We start from the raw sequence: 6,383 nt of genomic DNA, 5'->3' as shown, positions 1-6,383 counted from the left end.
TTTATTTCGGTTGAAAAGACGATTTTTGTGTGCGTGCGTGTGTGTGTGCGTGTGTGTGAGCACGTTGTTTTTGCTGAAAGAGAAGGAAAGTTTAACTACACATGTAGGCCACCAGATAGAAAGAGATCAAACATGACCAAATATTTTGGGTGTGTTGTCCATAAAACGGGACAGGTTTATATATATAAAAAGAGCTAAACCCATTGCTGAGTCATTGCTTACCCATGAAACATTTCGAAAGGAGAGAGAAGTGATTTATCTAATCTTCCATCCCTCCAGGACCTGTACTCCTCCAGGACCCTGAGGCAAGCAGGAAAAATTGAGGCTGACCCCTTACTTGCTTTCATCTTTCTTTAGATTTTCTCGCACTTTGTTAATTGTTATGCACCAATATAACAAGGGAAATTCCCAGTATGTGAAAACCTACTTGGCAATAAACTTGATTCTGACTTACCAAAGCATCCTGGGACACTTTGGGAGATTTTGACAATATTTTTACAATAGACTTGGTTTCTCTCTGAAAAGGCTTTGTTGCATTTTTTTAAACATATTATGACAATGCCCTGTTTTTTAAAAAAAATGTATCATGTTTTTGCAAAAACATTTCCTAGTGATGAAGTGGCAAAAAAATAATCTGTTTGAAATTTTTTTCATTATCTTATTAAACTAATAAAACTACTACTGCTTCCTGTGTGCAGTAAGATTTCTCCTAGATAGATAGATCGACAGTGGATAGATCCACTGAAGAAAAGCTTTCTTTAACATGGAATAATGTGAACGCTTACTGTTACCTCATTGTGATTGTGAAAGACAGCAGTAAAGATGACTTGAGAAAATCACAGGTAATTCCTGTACTGTAACTTCATTTGGACTGGATGCATTATCCTGGAATGATCTTTTCCAAAAATGTTCGCATATTTTATTTGAAATAAAGCCTGGAGATGTTTTTTCCCAAAGCGACTTTTTTAACTATCGATATATAGAAAGACTGTGTGTGTGTTTGTGTCTATGTCTGTGTGCGTCTTTCTGCGGCCACATTCTGTCTTACGGACTGTCCACTGACTGGGAGGTCCCTCAACCACACAGGGAAAACATGTAGACAAGCGCACACATACACACACTGAAGACAGGGAACTGTGTGTTGGAACTTTGAGGTCAAACCATGACGGGAATCCTTTCTCTTACTTATATCTGTTCCTTTCTTCCTTCTTTTCTTCATTTTATATTGTTCCTACTGTTTCATATATTTGTGTTTTTTACTATAAACTTTTCAATCAAGCAGTAGCACTTACCTCTGCATTACACACAAAGGGGGTTCATCCACATATTCCATATAGCATAGTAAGACAAGCCTGATTATAAGATGACAACTCATTCTGCAATACCTAAATGTGGAGGAAAAAAGCACTTAAAATGAAACAAGGTAGGCAAATTATTAATTGTTTTTAACTGTACAAGCTGTGTTGTGCCATCACTCACTCCATTCAAAACACCTGCTTTTCAGTGTATAAATGTACAGTCTTTAAAGGTAACCCCAACTTTTTCTGTGAGACAGCATCGTATAATATTCGGGTCGATATAGTTTTTACAAAAGTTGAAAGTACCCCATACACAGCAGTGCTTCTCTTCTGGATACCAGCTGGTGCAGAGAAAACCAAAGTAAACCAAACAATATAAACAGGTAATATAGAATAAAAGGCAACAAGACAGACAAGACCGGCCACAAGTAAACAGAGAGGAAGTTAAGTTAAAAGACAGGTAAATGGACAACACAAAAAGTTTAAAAGTCAGTTAGACACACAGTTAGACAGACAAGCGGCATACAGAGGAAAGTGCCAGCGCCTTGCGGCAGGGAGTTGCCCAGCTTTTCCCACTCTGGCTCTTCAAAACCCAGCCCAGATATTTCCTGGTTCTGACACCAGCTTGGCTCTCAGATCATTCCTGCATGTGGAGAGAAACAAGAGAAGAATTACTCCAACTGTGCTCAAGTGAAAAAGAATGAATTTCAAGGTCTGGTGACGCAGACTGCTGAACTTTTGGAAGAAAAAAAAAAAAGCATTTATTTGTCAAAGTCCTTGGAAAACATGCTTCATATCACAGTTGTTTGGGTCGATGACACTTAACGTTTTGCAGCTGGTTTCAAGAAGAAGATGAACAATTATACTTGGTTTGACAATCACCCGTATCTTGTTAAACCATAAATAACAGAAACCTGGTTGTGCCTTTCTGAGTAAACAATGAAGAGTAATACATTTACTGTAATTAAAAACATAAACATACACCAGCCAGTCAACTCATTACTTATGGTAATCAGTGAATGAACACGTTAATGAAGAGCAATGTCTTTTTACAGTAAATGAATATCTGCAGTATTGTTAAGCTGCAATGCAGTGAGACATCTTTATCTGTGCCTTGTGTGTGTGTGTGTGTGTGTGTGTGTGTGTGTGTGTGTGTGTGTGTGTGTGTGTGTGTGTGTGTGTGTATGTGTGTGTTAATCTCTGACATTGGGTGAACGGGCCTGTTTTGGTTTCCACGGCAGCGGCGAGGGCCCCACAGTGCACTGGCCCTGGAAGTGGCGCAAACACAAACCACAGTATAAGTATGTCTGTGTGTGTGTATGAGTGCGTGCATGCTTATGTGTGAGACCACATTTGAGTGTGTATGTGCTGCAGTGCCCACCTCTAAGCTCAGAGGGAGGCTTCACACACGTACACGCCCATGCATGCACGCTCACACGCACACACACTCTCGCCTTGGCTCTGCTCTCTCCCTGGGTGGTCTGTGCTGCAAATGTTTATGATCTAAACCAAGCTAATCCAACTGGCTTGTTTCAGTGAATTGAGAATGATTTACAAGATGCAGCAACAGGGCCAAGCAGGGAGAAGGAAATCAGAGGAAATCATAGGGCTCCATTTCAAGTCACTATGTGACTGGACCTGCAGACTTGTCTCTAAGTCTGTTCTCATGCCTATCTCCATCTGTTTCTGTGTCAGAACTGTGGTGTTCTGTGTTTGTGTCTTTTTCATTTGCCCCCCGCTCATCGCTTTAGACGGATGTCTTCATTTGACAAATTAGCCAGGCTTTCATGATATGCAAAACACAAGGGATCAGTGGATTTTCAATTGCCTGTGAAGGCTCTCACCCTCATTCTCAGCGGGTTTTTTTTTCTCCAATTCTAATTTCCCACAGAAAAAGGGGAAAGAAAATCTTGATAACAATCTGTCCCTGACTGTCTTTCACACACACACACTTCTTTCTTTTAATGAACATACCATATGAAGAACAAGATGATGCAATAGCAGTGTCTTTCCAAGAAAAAAAAAACGCCTATAGTATAATGTGCTGGCGTGGCCTCTTCTTCTGTGTAAAGAGAAAAAAGACACTCTCATCCACCTTTTGTATTTTTCACAGAGATGTTTGCATCTTGTCATGTGAGCTTTCAGTGACACCAGTAAACTGCAGCCCAGATCTCCAGTTTAGTTGAATGTGGAATGTCTTGCACACATCAGCGCTCTGTGGTAAACCAGCCAAGCAGTAATCTCTGTGAGTGTCAGTGGTTTGGGTTGACTTTTATTGCAGCTTCACTTTTTTGTGCCAGATCCCCCTTTTTATGAAGAGAAGGGGATGCCACCTGCACACTGACAACACCTTGTAAACTGGGCGGGTGAAGAGGAGAAACAGAAAAACATAAAGGACCTTTTGTAGCTTGAGCACATTGGAAAGATTAATCTGTTACTTAGAATTGTACTGAGTTCTTTTAGATGCATTTGGAAACTACTGTAATGTGCCCTGTTAGGTGTTTCCTGATAGGGTAAGGGTTGTTTGAGTTAGGTGATGGGAAATGTAGGATCCAAGGTTTTACGAGCTTGACCCATACAAGGGAATAAAAGTCAGGATATCTTGGCATCTTGAAAGCCCTCAGAAACCCAGGGAAGAGCAATATTAAATTGGTGGAGTATTCATTTAAAAGAACACCAGCACTGTTTCTAGAAGTGCTCAATCATTGATGTTTGGAGCGGTATTCACAAACTGATTCCACTATCTGCCTGGTCTAACCAACACCTCTGCTTTGTCAGGGCTGGATAATACCAGTCAGACCATTTCAAATTACTAGGTTTACTACACATACAAAATAAATGTACTTTAACTAAGATTACTGATGACTTTTTGTCATTTTTAAGAAACTGAAATTGTATTGAATTGTCATTTCTTCCTCCAGTGTATGTTGTTGAGCTGCAGATCAAGCAACAGAAAAGAGTATATCACTATCTCTATACTAATGTGGCTGACTTTACTATCCCATGCAGACATACTGAGCTGTAAATTGCCTGAACGTTTCACTACTAAAAAAAAAACTAAAGCTGAGCATGTGTTTATTTAATGTATGACTGAGCTCTTATAGGATAACTGCATCAGCTGTTCACACAACCATGACCCAAATGTGAAGCCTTTCCACTGTTTGTGACATTTTACAAGAAACCCTCACTCTCTCTTTGTCTGTCTGTAAGTGTCTCCATGTCTTGTTTCTTTCTTATTATCTACTCTTCGTTCACTCCTCTCCCAGCTGTTTCCCTCTTCTTCAACTCTTCATTCTCATCTCTTCTACTTTCTAGCCATTTATTAAAGACCCCTTTTTCCAGGAACCTGTCCCTCAAACCTATTTTCACTTCCTCTCTCTTCCTCCACCAACATTTCAACCCGCCAGGCTTTCCTCATCCCATTATTATTTTATTTCATTATTCTGGCATTCAGGCAACAACAGACAGACAAGCTTGTTTGTCTCTTTCTCTCTTTTTTCACTCTCCTTCCTCTCTCCTTCGCTCGATCTTTTGGTTTCGAGCAAGCAGCAATGAGCAGTCAAGCTCATCTCCTGGCCAGAGCAAACAAAACCAAAGCCACATTCCCCGAGCTCAATTTGCTGTTACGTCTCAGCTCTGTGAATTGGGAGTTTTCAAGCTTGAAGTCTGGAGGAGTAGCTGGGTGGCTTCTGGCTGCTAATCGGCTCACACCACTTTGTGTGTGTGTGTGTGTGTGTGTGTGTGTGTATGTGTGTGTGAGTGTGTGTGTGTGTGTGTGTGTGTGTGTGTGTGTGTGTGTGTGTGAGAGAGAGAGAGCCCCTATAAATTACTTCTCCTATGGTCAAAAAGAAAAAAATGCTTGTCTATTTTAAGCTAATTGTTTCATAGTAGTTATTCAGTTACAGACAGCTACTGAATAAAGATAGCAACTGTAAAAAATAAAAATAAAAACAGGACATAAAGGGTGACATATAAAATGTTAGCATCATTAATAACAACCACATCTTATGAAACTCTTCCATATTTCCACAATAGAGTCAGTCATCAACTTTCCTATTGTTACTATGGTTATGGTTTGCTAAGTAATCACTTTATTTCTTAAGCCATTAAACTCTTAAATGCTCATGAGATTTTTGTTTCTTATCTTCTATAATCAACTAATGATAATAATAATCATAATAACCATAATCATTGTGGTCATCAAGGTAAAGATGGAGTTCATGTGTTTTGACAAAAAAACATGATGTTATATATTGCAACAAATAATATTTACAATGAGAGTTTCATCCCAAAAGCGTTGGAAATCTAACCATGAGACTGCAGTTTAATTGTTATTTTAGTTTCATTTATTTTTCCCATGGCTTTCATGTTTTTTTTTCTTGTCCTGGTATAATAAATTGACACTAGAGAGCACCTCAATAACACTGTAAAGTAGCTGTACCTGTTGTTGTTTCTAATATTGTGTTTATGTGTTGTATGTGCGTATCTCTACTACCGCGGCCAGGAACCACTTTACGGCGGAAGTAGTTTTCCCACACGGACCTATTTCACCGAAAGCACCCAGATGTCATCATTTGATGCTAGCTGTTAGCTTCTTGAACACAACCTCTGTCAAAATATTCCACGAGTAATTGAACTTCTACCACCGCCGCTTACCAGAGTGGGTGTTTGCTTCTCCGAGGACGCGTCCAGCTGCCTGTGAGCTGTCCCTGAAGCCGCGGTATCGACCGCTGCTCTGCGCTAATCGTTAGCAAAGTGCTAACAACAGTGACAGCAACCAACCTCCATGCGTCTGCACCGTTGCTGTCTTTTCAAGTGGCAGCGGATCAACAGGAATCACTGACAGGTATATTTAGACTTATTTTTCACCCATGGAGCGAGTCGACCTGATTTATTGTATATTCTTGTTAATGCCGTGCTGTACCGCTGACGTCAGTTGTGTCAGTGCTGTGTGGATGAGCTGTCATCAGTTTGAGCCTAATGTTGAAATACATCCGGATTTCCTTATGCAGTCTGATGTGAATCTCTGCAGCTCACCTGTTCAATGCTGTACTCACACAGTTTACAGGACACCAGTGTCACTTT

At 40.1% G+C, this 6,383-nt stretch overlaps 1 protein-coding gene and 1 long non-coding RNA gene across 2 annotated transcripts in view; one reads left to right on the top strand and one right to left on the bottom strand.

Annotated features, from left to right (window-relative positions):
- Positions 1-1,428: 1,428 nt before the first annotated feature.
- LOC127365943 (uncharacterized) lies at positions 1,429-6,069 on the bottom strand. Its single transcript, XR_007885268.1, has 2 exons — positions 5,955-6,069; positions 1,429-1,941 (listed from the first exon to the last, which is right to left on the bottom strand). It is a non-coding gene; the product is annotated as an uncharacterized LOC127365943 (long non-coding RNA).
- The window catches only part of eif2b3 (eukaryotic translation initiation factor 2B, subunit 3 gamma), a 32,515-nt gene continuing 31,961 nt past the window's right edge, over positions 5,830-6,383 (top strand). The window contains exon 1 of the mRNA XM_051404521.1: positions 5,830-6,144. The gene's annotated coding sequence lies outside the window, so the exon portion shown is untranslated. The remainder of the gene's footprint in view (positions 6,145-6,383) is intronic.

Source organism: Dicentrarchus labrax, unplaced genomic scaffold (assembly GCF_905237075.1).
Source record: "Dicentrarchus labrax unplaced genomic scaffold, dlabrax2021, whole genome shotgun sequence".
NCBI lineage: Eukaryota > Metazoa > Chordata > Actinopteri > Moronidae > Dicentrarchus > Dicentrarchus labrax.
Note: the sequence above shows the minus strand (reverse complement) of the source record. Positions and strands in the feature narration are given on the sequence as shown.